Genomic DNA, 17943 nt, shown 5'->3' on the forward strand with positions numbered 1-17943 from the left:
AGGCAGAGCATCATCTGAAGTGAGGTAGGGTGGGTGGGTAATGACTCCAGCCAGGTCGGCACCCCCCAACCCTAAAATTCCCTGAGGAGGAGCAGAACAGCTGGTCCAGGATGGCCTTGATCCAGTACAACTGCCTCTGGTTCACCCAGATTTGCTCACCCTAGGCCCATATACACTGAAGCATTTCTGCTGCATCCATATTTGGTCTAGCTTTCTAACAGGGAATTTGTAGAGGAGGCGAATGCAAGTTCAGATTTAAATTTGAATAAGAAACAAACGATAGAGGCAGTGCAAATTACACACCAAAACATGAACTGTGGCTTCAAGGCAAAACAACATACAAGGACTAGGAAGCACAACCTGACAACAAACAACAACGCAGCAAATACACAATGCGTGCTGTGCAAGATGTGAGGTAAATACAAGTGCTCATTAAACCTAAACGTGAATCAGGTGCAAACAATCATGTGACGTGATCCGGTGAGGTGCAGTGGTTGATGGGAATCGTAGTCCTGCGTATACATGGCAGTTGACCTGCCCTTTCTGTCTTAACATCAATAGTGATAATAGGAGATTTCACAATATTGATTGTAACTATAAATGTTTAAACATTAATAATTGTAATTGTTAAACTTATTGTTGATTTAAATGTAAATAACACTTTATTTGGATAGTCCATTTCGTACATTCTACAAATCATTTGTAGGTTGTCAAGGAACAGCACTATTAACCGCTTCTTAACAACATGTCAACAGACAAACCATATCAAACCATGTCTTCATGGTGCTCTCTTTGTGCACAGGGGCATTGTCATGCTGGAACAGGTTTGGGCCTCTTAGTTCCACTGAAGGGAAATTGTAATGCTACAGCATTCAAAGACATCATATACAATTTTATGCTTCCAACTTTGTGGCAGCATTTTAGGGAAGACCCAGAAATGGGTGTGATGGTCAGGTGTCCACATACTTTTGTCAATATAGTGTTCTTTTTTTCTTTATGGCCTACAAGTGTATAGTTATGGAGCATTTACTGTACTTCTGAGGGTTGATGATGGATTTAGTCCCGACAGCAGCCAGATTAGTAATGCTTACCTGAGTATTTAACAGTGCAATTTTGTGATCTGTTAGTGATCCTATAATCAGATGGTTGTATTCATCAAACACACCTATGTGTATAAACAAACTAAGTCTTCTGCATGTATAACCACACTCTAGTGATCTCAGACACACAGGGTAAAGAAACTTGACAAATAGCAAACATGGCCACAGCACCTCAGTCTGCAGGTTACAAGGTTGTGCCCTGAAGCATCACTATTTTCATGGATTATAAATCAGCCAAATTCTAGTATCCCTGCAGCCCAGAAAATTAAAATATGTACCCGTGGCACTAAATAATGTAGATGTTTCTATGACAGTCCTGAAACTATACTGAAATCAATATAAATAATATAAAGTTCTCTTAAAATTGTGCACCTTGAAAATAGTTATATAGTGTATATAACCAAACACACATAAATGCATGTGCATAGAATTTTTCATATGTGACATTTTCCACTGCATTATTTAATACAGACTTTCAGATGTCTGTCTTGCAGTGTATACCACAATTGTTTCTGGGAACCGCAGAGGTGCCACTTATCACCCACAATCTCCCGATGGTCCACTGAATGTCTCTTGTGTTTTGTTGCTGAGTGTTTGTCAACTGCAGACATCTCCTCAGTTCTAAATAGAGTAGTGCCTTTTGAAAAGGCACTCAGAGGTATACAGTGGAAATATACTGCCTAAATCCCGAATAATAGGGAGCTTCTCGTTTGTCAGGCGCGGTCGTGACTGGTACTGGCCTCTGAGAAGTAGCACAGAGCTGGCTTTGTGGTAAGCTACTGTACCTCTGGATGAGATCCAGTGCAAAAATAGTCAATCATTCTTCCCGGAGTCTGACCTTCTGTGGCCTAGATATAAATCCACTAATGATCCTCTTCACCTCAGCATGTTAGAAGATAATAATCTATCTGTAATTGAGTCAGAAACAGAATGTGTACTATTAAAAAATACAGCTGGAAATCATGGGATGGAGTTAGGACTACAATTCTGACACAAAATGGGCCTCCAATGACACAGCTATCATCTGCCAGTGGATTCCTGTTGTACAGCTTCAGCTTCCATGGGAATTGTGACATGACACATGGTGTACTGTCTGCTTTTGGAACGGTGATCTGAGGGCAGGCTGTGAAACAGCAGGTCCCACGTCTCACCTGTGTACTGACGGTACAGAAAGCTTTCAATGAGAGATTTGTGAAAACTACAGTAGCACAGACCGAATGCAAGAACATTGAGGATGCGGTTGAGAATGCTGAGAATGTTTCAACGTCGCATATATAATTGCTCACATTCATTAGCACGTACTGTAGTTCCAGCTCACTTGCAGGTCAGTATGACACTGCACTCTATCTAGCAACCGATGCTGAGGGTGGCTATAAGATGAGCAAGCAGAAATCGCTGAACACCCAGAAAAAGATGGTGTCATCACAGCAGGGATTATTTATATCAAAACAGAATGGAAAAACAATCTCTTTCAGGCATGGAAGACTCTGATTTAGCCTGTGATTGTGCACATTTGGGCCATATGCCACTCTAATAGATGTATGGGTTGTTTACCTACATCTAATTAATCACACTCTCCACTCCCCATTAATGATTTTCCATCAAAACAGAAAACTAGAAAGAAAGAAAAAAGGCATTTTTCAATGTTCAGGGAAGTTTCTATGTAAATAGAAGAGGTTGTGGGCAAATTGAAATTCTGAACAAAAAGTTTCTTGTCGTTTGATTGACAGCCATTAGTAAACTGGAAAAGCTCCCTAAGCTGGTATATATGTCCATAAGCATACCAACATGTTTCCTCACTGTGACACTAATATATCCAAATTAAAATCATTAAAAAAAAAAACATATTAAGCCAAATAAAAGTTTATTTTATATTTAGCTAAGCAGAAATGGTCGATTAAAATACAGGCTTTGTACTATCTGTTGTTCTACTATCTGATAAACGTTCAGTTTCCCAGACCAGTGGAGTTATTGTTTCATACTCAGTGCATTCAAATCATTATCTATGTCAACAGAGGATGTTTGATGAGCCCTTGTGAAAGTGCTGAAAATAATGGAACACTGGACGCTGTATTGATCTGCTACTTCCTTTTAAAATCCTCACTTTAATTCTTGTTATAAAACACTCTGCCATAACAGCAGCATCTCCTGCATCTCAAGAACACACCCATATTCACAGACCTGGCGAGCATAGTTATGAGTATGACTGAGCATTTTGTTCTAAAGGTGGATATAAAAGCACAGGCTTAAAAGCTATAATGTACCGTGTACATCACCAAAAACGAGTGAGGAGGAGGAGGCCTCTTCCAGATTTACTGGAAAATAAACCCACTCAACAACCCACTCAGTGTAGCATAGGTAAAGGGCTTCATCCTACACTGGGTTTTAATTATAATAACGCTAAAAGTGATCAAGTCTGAGGCAAAAAAAAAAGATGCTAACAAAAATGAAAGAAATCTTCAATTAAGATCGGCCAGGTCTGTGAATACTCTTGAACAAAACCAATTTGAATATACCCCAGCTTCAACTGCAATTTCCATCAGTAATTTATTGAACTAGATTGGCTAAGTAATGTAGTTGGTCCCATTCACCTCATCTTGAAGTTGATTATTTTCCTGGAACAGCACGTCCTGAAGTCCACAGCATCTCGCCAATGATTAAAACTGTTAATTTATTAATCAAAGATGTTGCTCTTTTTATCCATTTATAGTTAGTTACATATAATAACTATACTATAGATATAGTGTCCACACAAGCCTTTCAATTTTTCGCACTCTTGAAAGTAATGAGAGAGGGGGGAAAAAAACGCAGCTTGTCATGTTATTGAGAAACCCCTCTGCCCTTCACAAGACTTGTCTGTGGAGGAAAACATAAAGTTACAGCTTTACCGCTGGCTGTTACAAACTGCTGACACTGGAGACTCCATCCATCCGTCTACTATACCACTTCAGGGTCATGGGGAAACCTGGAGCCTATCCCAGGGAGCATCGGGCACAAGGCAGGGTACACCCTGGACAGGGTGCCAATCCATCACAGGGCACAATCACATACACATTCACACACCCATTCATACACTACGGACACTTTGGACATGCCAATCAGCCTACCATGGACTAAGGGAGGAGCTAAATAAACATCTCCTCACGGAGAACCTCACCACACGTTTACATGGCGTGTCTGCCATACAAGTCTCTTTGTAAGTTGTTAATACTGGCTGCCCCAAAAGTCTCCATACACAGGGGAAATGAACACTTTTTAGCAAAATGTCTTACAAAATTCTTCATACTTAGTTTACAGTATAAAATTTTTTCAGATAGCCTTTGAGAACGCCTTTGACGAAAGAAGAACGTATTGAAATCATTCTCATGGCTGGATCGGGAAACTTTCGCAAGGTTGCGATGGACTTGAACAGGAAACATGGCGAGCACATCACCGACGACACTGCTGCCAAACTTATTAACAAATTCAAAAAGACTGGAAGTGTTGCGGACCGACCGAGAAGAAGTGGACGTCCACCAACATCCGCTGGCGAAGGCACAAGCGATGTGGTGCTGGAATACATAGTCCCTTGTGTATGGAGACTTTTGGGACACCCTGGATAGAAATACTAAGTTATTAAAATGAGTGCATTCATTTAAACCTGTGTAGCCGAGCTACTGTCAAAGACACACAGTACACACTGTTATAGAAAATGTATCAACACCTTCTGACCAATCAGATTTGAAAATTCAACAGCGCTGGGTCAATGTTCATGTTATACAAGACTATTGATTAGTATTGACTTTCCACAAAATGCAAGGAAGGAGACCAATAGCCTGAAACACACCTGACAGGCATGAATTGAATGTCTTTCTTCTTTTAAGCATCTTAAAAGGAACATCATCTCTCTCTCCTTCTCCTTATAATAGCCTCGGCTTTTATAACCCCAGGCTTTCTCCTCATGAGGCGAAAAGCGGTCATACAAGCGGAACAATTTCCTTTGCATGGGTTTTCCCCAAAAATCAAAAACCTGTCCAAAGTTCTTAAATTCCAGATTTATTTCACCATAACCAACTCTCTCTCTCTCTGTGTGTGTGTGTCTGTCCAATTGTGTGGGATGCTTTTAAATATAACGTTTCAGTCACGGTGTAGTGTACCATGCACTCTCCCAGCCTGATCCCTCCTGCGCTCTGTTGAAGCTGTGTGTGAGAGATAAGGCTTTCTGTGCTTACTGTCTCCCTCACACCCACTGCCCTCGTCCTCTTATACAGCCATTACAGACCCTACATAAATATTCCAGCATGTGAAATAGTCCTCTTCTCCTAGTCTCCTCCTACTGCAAGCAGAAAGCAGTTCAATTTTCTGACCTTCTCCAATGCAACAATCAGTAGCCAATCCATTGTGGATGAACTGCTCGGAAGTGCAGGAATTTGGTACAGTTGGTTTCTGGATATTGATGATGTAATACTGGCAGGTCTTCTAAAAATAGCTTACTTGTCTGTATGCATTTTGGGTTGTTTTTTTTATTTGTTTGGTTTTTGTTTTTTTTAACATTTTGTGCTAAACACACTGCAAAAAATGGCATATTTACAAATTAAAATATCTTAAACGTGGTCAGATTTATTTAGTATTCCCTATTATAAAATTACCATAAACTAAATACATCATTATAAAACACATTTCTACACATTTTTACTAATTTCTAGATGTTTTTTTTTTTTTTTTTTTTTTTTTGTCTGTTGGTGGATCATTTTGCTTCTATCTCGAAATAAATGCATAAAATGGGAAACTTTTTTAGACTGTTTCAAGCCTGAAATAGATAAAATTCTAGCAATAGGTTTAAAAATCTTATATTTGGTTAAAAAATAATAACAAAAACCGATCCTGCTTTTGGATTCACATTGTAACATGATATCATTTTGCTAAGTGCAGCATGCTAAATTAAAATCGGACGTTACTTCATAGCAGATTTTTTTTTTCTTTTCCATGTGAAATGGTTTTTATTGAATTTACAGAAAATCTTTTTACCTAAATTTGAATTTTAATTCAGGAAAACATTGCTAACTAGAGTAATTAGTCTTTTTCTCAAGCTGAAAAATTTTTGGCCTCTGTGAAATCCTGGATGGACTGACAAGTACATTTTCTATAATTATACATTGTTACACGATTAGGAATGGCAGAAAAGAAACAGAAAAGACAATTAAGTCATCACAATTGTTTGTTTGACTAAAAAGCAGCTAAAAAACAGTTAACATTAATAAAGTCACAGATTTGCTCTAGCATTTGGTAAAGTCAGAAGTGGATGCGCTTTAGTGAGGTCACGCTTTCATCGTTAATCGTTCATACAGTAGTTGCAACAGGCATTATTTAACATAGCACACAATGCGCACACACACACACACACACACACACACACACACACACACACACACAAACACACTTCGCAGTCACATTCTGCCCTAAACACTAAAAAAAAAAAGCAACAATGAATTGAAATGTGATTCTCTGTTCATTTCAAATAGTCACCGTTATCATTTTAGCCCCCAGAGTGCTATCCTTTTTTAAGAAATATAGGACAGCTTTCAGAAAGATTCCCTGCTCCAGGAACTATTTTTGTTAACTTCAGTTCATGAGAACAGTTGAAGTCGAAAAGAAAAAAAAAAATCAATGCTGTGCTTTTGTATGGTATGATTTTAAAAATCCTTCTTTGCACATTTACCATAGCTGTGCAAATCAGCGTGATAAATGAAGCCGAAATGAATGAGCAGAATTCAAAATGCATTTCCATGCACATTGCAGCTGATTACCTTCATCAATCTCTCTGAAAACGAGGGACAGGCACCAGACCAAATACAACACAGCCTGTATAACTAGACATATAATTCCATGGTCTAACTTGTTCTATAGGTTCAACAACACAGAACCTATTTTCTGACCTGATGAATGAGTTAGTTGAGCATTTGTGTAGGAGGTAATATACAGGTTTCTTAGCATCCTTTATCCTCCCTGATTCAGTATTCAGCAGTGTGCAGAGAAAGTGTGGAGCAGCCTGCTGTGGAACAGCAAAGCGACCTGTTTCTTCGGCATGCTCACCACGAATGCTAATGTTCCCACACCAATACAGCGCTCAAAAGCAAATTCTGTCCGGACTGAAGCCAAGAACACAGAAACAGCCAGCTGAGGACCAAACTGAAAACTCCAAAAACACACACACACACACGCGCGAAAACACATTAACGGGATGGACAAATCAGTAGCCCGGGCATACCGTTCAAGCACATTTTGTGCCCAGAAGATTTGTTTTGTATTCGCATTTTTCAAGTAGGTTCAACAATCAGAAAGAAAAAAAATGTTTTACTGACTTTGCAAAACAAAAATTTTCATTTGGTAAGTATGATTAAACTTGATGTGCTTGACAGTCTTCACTTGATGATAATTATAACATACGCATCCTGATCCTGCCACCTGCTGCACAGCATTCCGGTCAATTTGCAATCTGACAGTACAGCGATTTCTACTAGGCAGATTAATTAGACTGCACAGATGACAGACGTTTTTTTTTTTCAGAATGAGGAACACACAGGTATGCGAAAATGAAATCAAAATGAAGCATAATTAAGCTTGTGACTCTCTTGCTTACTAAACTCTGTAACATCGTGGTTAAACATATAAAAAGAAAAAGAAGATGCTAGGCAGACCTGAATAATCTATTTTAGGTTCAATGCGAGGACAGCACACGACATCGTGAGCCTAGTTCACACTGCATCGACAGACGCCGCCCAGATACACCAACAGACACGTTTGTCAGGTACAACATGGGACTGGGCAGCACATGGAAACTTCGACTTGCCCAGTGGGCTATATAATACATTTATTATTTGTCCACTCTTGCATTTGGGTCACTTTGTCCAAACCTCAGCACACAAACAACATCTGGTCGTTCTGAAAACGTGTGATTGTTTCTAGTAATGTCATACATCCATCAGACTAAGTTTCCAGGAGCTGCAGCAACTCCAAAAAAAAAAAAACCAAATAAATACATTAATAGCAATCAGGACTCGGGCATCAAGACCGTTATTAAAAATGACATGAATAAACAGAAGTCGGACGTGGGAGAGACAGAGTGATGAAGCGTTCTTGTTAGGGGAAGAGGAGCATGCCCATTGAAAATCAAATAACACAATGCCTGAGAAAATGCAGCACAGAAATTATCCACTTACAGCACAGCCGTGGATATATAAGGCTCTGAGGGAATTATGGAGGTGAATACATGCACCAATTGTGAAAACAACACCAGAAAATGAGGATGAATTGAATAAGGCTGAGTTTATGTGGATGGGATGGGATCCCTGAGTGCTTGGCTAGCGCTGCATTCCTCCCGTTTTCACCAGTAATGGGATTTCTAGGCTTAAATGTGCTTCCATTCAGCACCGGAGCTACTGGTTAGAGAAAACTATTGATCTATAATTTTAGCCATGCAAGACCAGTAAGCGGAGAGCAGTATGCCCTAAATGTATAATGAGGTCTTTCTAAGAGAAATATGATGCCTAGAATTTCTTGGTGGACTTGGAAAAGCTTTACCCATATTATTACAAGGATTATATTATTACTAGGGCTGCAGTATTTCAGTATAATATTGCAGTATAATTTCATATCACTATTAGCGTGACCAAAACTATCAAGGTTGTCAGTATTATCACGGTACTGTTAAAATGTGCTGAAAATATACAAAAAGTACTGATACACACACTGAAATCATTTAGACAGGTTTTATATTTGACTATAACGTGATGGATGGTTGTCACTAGGCTTGCTGTGATAGTCAGTGTTCCCGGTTCAGTTAGAGGACACGGTGGAAGGCAGTGATGGCGCTCGGGAGAATTTCCAACCTTCCAAGAGGACCAAATCTGAAGTGTGGTCATATTTTGGATTTTCTAAAAATGCTGAAGGAAACTTAAAAGAAGATGGTAACCCTGTCTGCAGAGCTTGCCAGAAGAAAGTTGCCGTGAAAGAGGGCTTTGGCGCTTTTCCCTCTTTTCCCCCTCGCTTTTAAATCGCTTAGGAATGCCTGTGCGCCGTGCGCACTTCACTTACGCTTCTGACTTAGTGGCAGTTTGGGGGGCAATTGCTTGAACGGTAGGCTCATTATTATTCTTAATGAAAAACACAACAACAACAAAACAGTACAATGGCAAACTCGCTTATATTAAACCAAATCTTTAGCCATCGTCTTGTCAGTCAGCTCGCCGCACTCTTCCTGTCAGTCGGCTCGCCTCACTCTTCCTGTCAGTCGGCTCGCCTCACTCTTCCTGTCAGTCGGCTCACCTTCACTCTTCCTGTCAGTCGGCTCGCCTCACTCTTCCTGTCAGTTGACTCGCCTCACGCTCATACTGAATTGGGCAGGCGCGTTCAGTTTTTAATTGACTGCGCCTGTGTCAGACTCATGCTGGGTGTGTGTGGATAGCATTTACCATGAGTTTTACAAATCAAGATAATCGCTTGGGTTTATACACAGTGACGTCACAGACCCGACTAATCAACAATGAAATTCGTTGTCCATTATTTTAATTATCAATTATTAGTTGTTGCAGCCCTAATTATTCCTCTATAAAGCAGCACTTATAATAGGTTAAAGTCAGGAAAAAGTAACCTAAGCAGGGCTAACATCAATTCACCTAACCCGGGTCCAATATAATTATTATGACATAGTTTATTAGTGTGTATCATGGAAACATAATATATTAGGCAGCATTGTGTTTGTCACTAAAGACTTTATAAACTGCAGAGGCAGTGTCTGCCATTTTGTTGTCCAGTACAATAAACAGTAACATAAATAAAACAAATTAAAATAAATTAATGAGTGACTGATTTGTTGCTTAAAGAAAAAAACAGGAAGAATTTACAAGCTATCTCTGAATATCTGAATGTTATCTCTGAATACCTGAGTCATGTCCTCATGTAATAAATAATGCACTTTTTCTAAATAGTTTTTATTTTCCAGTGTGGGACTCAGTGTGCAGACTGCAGTAATGTGATGTACAACATAGAATAGTGTAGCTATATTAGTAAAGTGGAGTGAAGTTTACTAATTCATCATAAACAGTGGCAGATCTCAAAGGGAAAAAAGCAGCATTACTTATTGATCCTTACATGCAGGTCCTTTAACAGTGTCTCATAATAAAAATAGTGTTCAACTTAAACTATGAGGATGGTTAGACCAACCGAGAAGCGGACATCCACGAACATCCACTTAAGAAGGCACAAGCGACATGGTGCTGGCAAACATAGTCCCCTGTGTATGGAGACTTTTGGGACACCCCGTTCCAAATCTTACTACCTGTTGCACTACACTCAGGAGAGATGATCTGGTTGATAGATTAATTAGCATGGACAGAGACTACAAATTTCTCAGTTAAAGCCCGTAGGCATTTGTCCACATTTTGTAGCTAACAACTAACCAACACTCTTTTTGCTCTTTTACAGCTTTTCAAATGGAAGGAAGTGGGACTCTTGTCTTCCCAGATGGCAAGGACTCCAAATCTTACATCTGTCCAATGTTTTAATGATTTCAATAAATGTCACCAGAATTTCATGCAATTGTTTGTTTATTTCGTGAGCACTTTAGTAGAATTTTAGCATACAAACGGAATAGCATTTTAGGATAATTGTGTTGGATAACTGTGAAAATCTGTTGTCTTTAACTAGACACGCAAGTGTATTCAAAATTGAGACATCATGTGATATTTTTCACACATCTGTTTGGTAAAAATAGTGTAGAAACAACGACTCAGTTTGATGCAAAGCATCATAACTACACAGGGTCACTTTGCAGTTAAACACTGAGAGAAAATAAAGCTGCTAAAGACGCACTAACGTTCTGTCCAGAGCACAAACATGATATGCTACATTAAAAACTTTGCTGGAAGATGATTGATGATGATTACTATCATCAAAATTCAATTTTCAATTTGTTTCCCTTAGTCTCTAATTATGCACATTTACATTATTACACTGCATTAGCTACTGCTTTTTAGCCTAGGCAATTAAAACAGAGGAATGGGCAGCACACTGGAGCTTCCGATTGCTGGGCTATAAGAATGAAATGATCATTTGTCTACCCTGCAATGCATTATATATGGTCTATATGAGCTAAATTCTGTTCTGAGACCTGATAGAAGAGGATTAGCTTCATCTAAAGAAAGCTATTTAACTGTAAAGAGAAAGGCGAACCTGAATACACTAATATAATACATTTATGTCAATAGTCTAATTGTAGTTATACAATAAACAAACCTGATGACACTAAAAGTGAAAGATCTGGAGGGCAAATCATTTGTAATGACTTCTAAATCAGTCACCTGTTTCCCTTAAGACTTCCAGTGAATCATTTGCGCTAAAAATACTAAAATCACTTCCAGCAGCAAAGATGAGCTTTCCGGCATTTTCAATACCAGAGCTCAGATTACTCTGTTAGGTGGCTGCAAAAGAGCACTTGCTCAGGAATCATGACCACAGGCCAAATATAGCCTGAACACCTGAACAGTCACATCATATTAGTCTTAAGGGCTGAAATGTAAAGGCAAACTTAATATAAGGCATAAGTAAAGTTTATTTCAGTAAACAAATTAGCTTAAGAGTCCTATTCTTAAGTGCATTATCCTTAACAGGACTACAGTAATCTGATTGTTACCGTGCCCAAATAACCACAAAGGATGACCCATGTGTCTAAAGAGGACCAGTACTTTTATCAAAGAGGAACATCACAGGGATAACAATCACCTAGACGGTGCCCAGACACTCCAGCGCAAATATATTTGATAATTAAAAATTCTTAGCATAATTGTTTCTTCAGTCTTGATCTTATTTATTACAAATATGCATTGCAAATCCTTCATTTTGAATAAGAGCAGGTTTTCTCTTCTCTCTAAATGGAATATGAGCTTTTCAGCAGATGCGCTAAATGAGATATTTATGAGTTAAGCATCCGTGAAGCGCTCCTCCTCAGCAGGAAGATACAAATGGTGTTAAATTATAACCTAGAGAGCTTGATAAATTACATATTCCTGAGAGAGAGAAAGGAGGGGGATAGAAAATGTTTTGGAAAAAAGAGCAATCCAAGACGGGTCATTTAAAAATAATAATAATTAAAGGGGAAAAAAAAAAAGCTTTTGTCTTCTTTCATTCTGAATCAGGTGAAGTGTTTTGAACTATAACATGATATGGTCGCAGTAAAAGGGACAGCTGCACTGTGCTCGGGGTTGGGTGGAGAGAAGAGAAAAGACACAGTGGTCGCTTTATAACATTAGTCTCAGGCGCTCAGAGGGACGGAGCAGAATCAGACTGAAAGGCATGACAGCGTGGGAACAACGTGTTGTAACTGTATATGGATAAAGCATGAAAGATGACCAGAACACTCAATCTTATACATTTATTCCAAGACACCAATACTTATATCCGAGGAACCATATCCTGAATATCCAGAATGCACACACACACACACACACACACTTTCTCATAAGCACTTCAGCTCAGGCTACATGTCACAAATCCCCTCTTACCCTCTCTTACCCTATCTCCAAAGCAAACATAAATGTCAATGAAGAGTAAGCATTTCTTTCAGAACCATTTCATTAGAGTATTGATCACAGATACTGAATCTGCCTAATCAATGGAGGCCATCGAGACATCAGGTTCACACATTTAGTGTTTAGGTGTTTACAAGGAACAGACAGCCACTCGAGCTGTCACTATTGAGCAGACAGAGACAGTAAATGAGCGCTTGCTGAGAGGATTTGGTAGCACTGCGATCTATGTAAGAAATTTCCAGGTTCTGATTTTTGACCATGAAAACCTCCAAAATGACACAGTGAATTTACTATTAAACGGAATTTGCTTCCTGTGGCTAGCATTTGGTGAGTTAGTAGTCATAATCATGTTTGAAGCCTGTGGCTTAAATTAGCATGAACAAGTATGCGCCAAACATTAGTGGATTGGATGGAAAAATAAGTCAAATCCAATCCAACACCAATCGTAAGAGCATGTTTTGCATTTTAGTCGTTGGGCTGATGCTTTTACCCAAAGAAATTTACTGTACAATTCAACTCACAACCTCCCAATCACGATGACACGATGCCTTAACCACTTCAGATACGTATCGGCCCCAATAATGATACTAAGTAGAGGTCGACCGCGGTACTCACCATGTGGTCTGTTTGGGGTCTAATGCCCCAGTATACTGACGGGGATACTATACTGTAAAACCAGCACCGTCTTTCAGATGAGACCTTAAACCGAGGTCCTGACGCTCTGTCGTCTTTAAAAAGACACTTCTCGTAAAGAGTAGGGATACAACCCTGGTGTCCTGGCGAAATTCCCCCATTGGCCCTTCTCAAAAAAATAATGGTACATATAAAAGTATCTGGCTTAATAATTTATGCATGAAGGTTTAAGGTCTGTCACTATCAAGGCATCTTTACAATTCAAATAAACATAAACTGGAATACATACTGTACATAAACAGGAATATGGTCCTTTGATGGTCACACAACATTATTCCAAGCAGAGATACACTGCAGCACTAGGGATCTGGAAAACCACTGAGAATGCTAATGGACCAGAAAAAAATCTTATATATTTCAGCTTTGACCATTAGTAACACCAGCTAGAACAGCTCCTCAATTTTTTTCGGGTATGTCAGGTGTAATTCAGTTTTCTGTGATATGATGAGAACGCTCATAATGATTGAGATTGCACTGATAACACTAACGCTAAAGCATATGGCAGTAAGAATGTGACAATCTCCCTTATAAACGTAAGGGTTATAAACCCTTATATAATACGGTTATAAACGTAATAGAACTTGTCCTATGATAAATATGACTGATAATATGCACACAAACCGGTCATATACTGAACTTAAACTTGACTGTACTATTGAAATTTCTTGTTAGAAATTGCCTGAAATAGACTGATCATCCATCCATTTTCCATACCGCTTATCCTATACAGGGTCACGGCGAGCCTATCTCTATCCCAGGGAGCTGTCCAAGGTAGGGCACAATCTCACACACATTCACATTCTGGTTGGAAACACCAACCAGCCTAGGACGCATGTCTTTGAATTGGGGGAGGAAACCAGAGTACCTGGAAGAAACTCCCGAAGAATAGGAAGAACATGCAAACTCCACGCACAGAGGATGGAGACAGGATTCGAACCTCCATCCCCAGAGGTGCGAGGCAAAGGTGCTAACCACTAAGCCACCGTGCCATAGACTGATCATTTAATATGAAATGATCAGTGACACAGTGACACGCTTAACTCAGCAAGAAAACAAAAACATGCAGCTGATGATACAAAATGAAATGATCTTCACAGTCAAAGTGATGGAGTACTGACCTTTTTGAACAAAAGGGTCATGTTGACCATTAAATTATAGATGACAGCAGTGGGCAAGGACTCACTCCTGGTTACATTTACTTATTACAAAAGCACGACAGGTTGCAAATAATGTGATAATTAAGCTACACAGTATGACATTAAGGCTTAACATGCAATATGCACAGATGGAAATGCTAACAACATCAGGGTCATATTTACAGGGGTCTAGCTGGTAGGGTCCGATGTGTTCTTCTCCCATATGAGTTTCATAATAAAAGCAGAGGCGTAAACCCCTTCCAATAAACAGTCATAATTAGTGCTTTCTTCTCATGCCTTTTGCATTTACTAAAGATCATGTGGACAAGCCAGAAGTCTATTGGAAAAATATTTTGTGGATAGATCAGAGCAAAATAGAACTTTTTGGTTTAATTCAATTCAATTCAATTCAATTTTATTTGTATAGCGCTTTTTACAATAGACATTGTCTCAAAGCAGCTTTACAGAAATATCAACACAGTATACAGATATTAAAGGTGTGAATTTATCCCAACTGAGCAAGCCACTGAGTGGCGACGGTGGCAAGGAAAAACTCCCTAAGATGTTTTAAGAGGAAGAAACCTTGAGAGGAACCCGACTCAGAAGGGAACCCATCCTCATCTGGGTAACAACAGATATTGTGAAAAAGTTCATTATGGATTTATATGAAGTCTGTATGGCGTTAAGAGCAGCCGTAGTCCCAGCAGTCTGGAATTAAAGAAGATTTGAGCTCCATCCAGGTTTAAATGAGAAGCGTTATGTTTGGAGAAAGGAAAACACTGCATTTCAGCATAAGAACCTTATCTCATCTGTGAAACATGATGGTGGTAGTATCATGGTTTGGGCCTGTTTTGCTGCATCTGGGCCAGGACGACTTGCCCTCATTAATGGAGCATTGAATTCCGTTTCATAATAAAAAGCAGAGGCATCAACCCCTTCCAATTAACAGTCATAATAAGTGCTTTCTTCTCATGTCTTTGGACAGCCGGGCCTGGACGGCTTGCCATCCTTAATGGAGCATTGAATTCTGAATTATACCAGCAAATTCTTACAGAAAATATCAGAACATCTGTCCATGAACTGAATCTCAAGAGAAAGCAGGTCATGCAGCAAGACAACAACCCTAAGCATAAACACACAAGTCATTCTGCCAAAGAATGTTTATAGAAGAATAATGTTAATGTTTCAAAGCCCGAAGTCCTGACGTTAATCCAATAGAAATGTTGTGGAAGGACCTGAAGCAAGCAGTTCATGTGAGGAAACCCACCCAGAGTTGAAGCTGTTGTGTACTGAGGAACGGGGTAAAATTCCTCCAAGACGATGTGCAGGACTGATCAACAGTTACCGGAAACGTTTAGTTGCAGTTATTGCTGCACAAGGGGGTCACACTGGATACTGAATGCAAAGGTTCACATACTTTTACCACTCACACATATGTAATATTGGATCATTTTCCTCAGTGAATAAATGACCAAGTATAATATTTTTTCTTATTATCTAGTTTTAGCACCACTGTAAGTCATTTCACAGCATTATTTAAAGGAAAAGTGCATTCTGGAATATATAAAATATGTTTATATTAAAAGATATTTATATTAAAAGATGTGCTGTGTTTAGTGATTCTGGTGCTAATGTGTGCTGTATTTTAACTATTCCTGTGAGTTAGCGGTGTGTGCCGTGCTGATGTCATAAGGAGACATCGCCAGTGCAGTTCAATAGGAAACAGGAGATAAAAGTAATAACAATCACTCACAAAAGCAGAAGAGCTCAATCAACATTTTCCCATGAAAATCAATACCATAAAACGAATGAGAAATCCAATGTAAATGTAGCAGGGACAGCAAATGTTGCACTCCATCAGGTCAGAGACTTGGCTTGACAAGTCAGTGATTTACGAGATGTCGAGTGCAATGGCATTGACCACAGTGTTAGCATGAAAGTTGGACCTCTGGAACCCTTTGTGTGAGGTGGAGTGTACAGATGAGGACGTGAGAGAGCCAGCCAGACTAAAAGACTAAAGCGCTGCTGCATGCTCTTTAGGTACAGATGAATTGCCGCTTGCCCAACTATCAGCAGGTCGTCAGATGGCACTGTGGGTAATATCGGAAAATTTTAAGCAAAGTGAAATGTCAATGAAGGAAGTTTAAGCTCAAAAAGATGACGACAATGTTAATCATGAAGTCGTTCAGGCTGGATTATTTTCCCTCTCCAACAAGGTACGATGTAACGTCCATAATGAAGCCACAGGTTTAACAAGGAAACTAGGAGGGTTATAGCCTCCGAACCCCACTGAACCATTTTAATATTTCAGTCAAGTACGCTCCGAGCATGCACGAAGAAAACCAGAGCCCTGTGTTATTGTTATTGTTATTGTGATCGAATCATTTTCTTACATGTCATACTGTATGTAGGATGTGTGCTGTGCACTGACGTCTGTGTGTGACGTATCATGTCCGTGAACAGAGCTGTGCAGATATGTGTACACATGGACCTGGACTGAGACTCCTCCTTTAAGATATGGCATTTCACCAAAGGTGACATGTAGTCCATCTTAAAAGCATAGGCATTCAACCTTGTGATTTTAGTCTATAATGGTGGATTTTATTGTTTTTTGTTTTTTTTTTTACAGTAATGAATGATCCTTTATTAGTGCTGTTGTTATTGTTGTTTATAAAGGAATCATTTTGTGTTGCTTCAATTTGCTTCAACAAAATCAACAGGCTAAATGGTCAGCGGTCCATAATATTTAATTGCATGCCAGCACAGGTGCAAAAGAAAGTGTGTTTAAAAAAAGCAAACAGCCCACACACACACATATGAGGTTGCTCAACAGAGATGCCGACATGCAGCCTACATATCTGCGTTGTAACCTGTTCTAACGACGCAAACCCTACAAGCGTTACGCATAAACCGCATACGGAATCACGACTGACCTCTGACATAAATGCCTACAGAAGCAAAACACGGCTACAAACGAAAACAGCCCCGTATTTGGTCTGCATTGCGGTACATTACCGGCTACATTCCCGCTCACACACACACACACACACATCATACCGCTTCTCTGGAGCGCGCACAATATCCGCGTCGTGCCATGAAACAGCAATGTGCAGAGCATCCTTACCTGTGACAGCCGTCTGCGCGTCCCCGTAACCTTCACGAGCCGCACCTGAAACCGTGCAGCTCCACAGCGCCGAACGGACGCGCGCGTATTCGCACACGCACACGCACGGCCCCATCCCGCAGAGCGCGTGGTGTCTCAGGCGCGCTCTGATTGGAGGAGACGGATGGCATTAGGGGGCGCTAAAGTTTCGGGTTGCATGCACAGAGAGCAGCTGGAATGGAGAAGCTCAGTCAGCTGTTACACCATGACCATCCACAGTCTGTTATTTTGAACTAAACCTCGCGCATGCATGCCTCAACATCTGTACAACATCTTCCGTTCGGCTG

General features: G+C 39.8%; 1 protein-coding gene across 3 annotated transcripts in view; it reads right to left on the minus strand.

The window, feature by feature from the left end:
* Positions 1-17726, minus strand: part of cntn1a (contactin 1a) — a 73075-nt gene extending 55349 nt beyond the window's left edge. For all 3 annotated transcript variants that reach the window (XM_053685917.1, XM_053685916.1, XM_053685915.1), the window contains exon 1: positions 17618-17726. The gene's annotated coding sequence lies outside the window, so the exon portion shown is untranslated. The remainder of the gene's footprint in view (positions 1-17617) is intronic.
* Between the last annotated feature and the right edge of the window lie 217 nt (positions 17727-17943).

This window comes from Ictalurus punctatus, chromosome 14 (assembly GCF_001660625.3).
Source record: "Ictalurus punctatus breed USDA103 chromosome 14, Coco_2.0, whole genome shotgun sequence".
Lineage (NCBI taxonomy): Eukaryota > Metazoa > Chordata > Actinopteri > Siluriformes > Ictaluridae > Ictalurus > Ictalurus punctatus.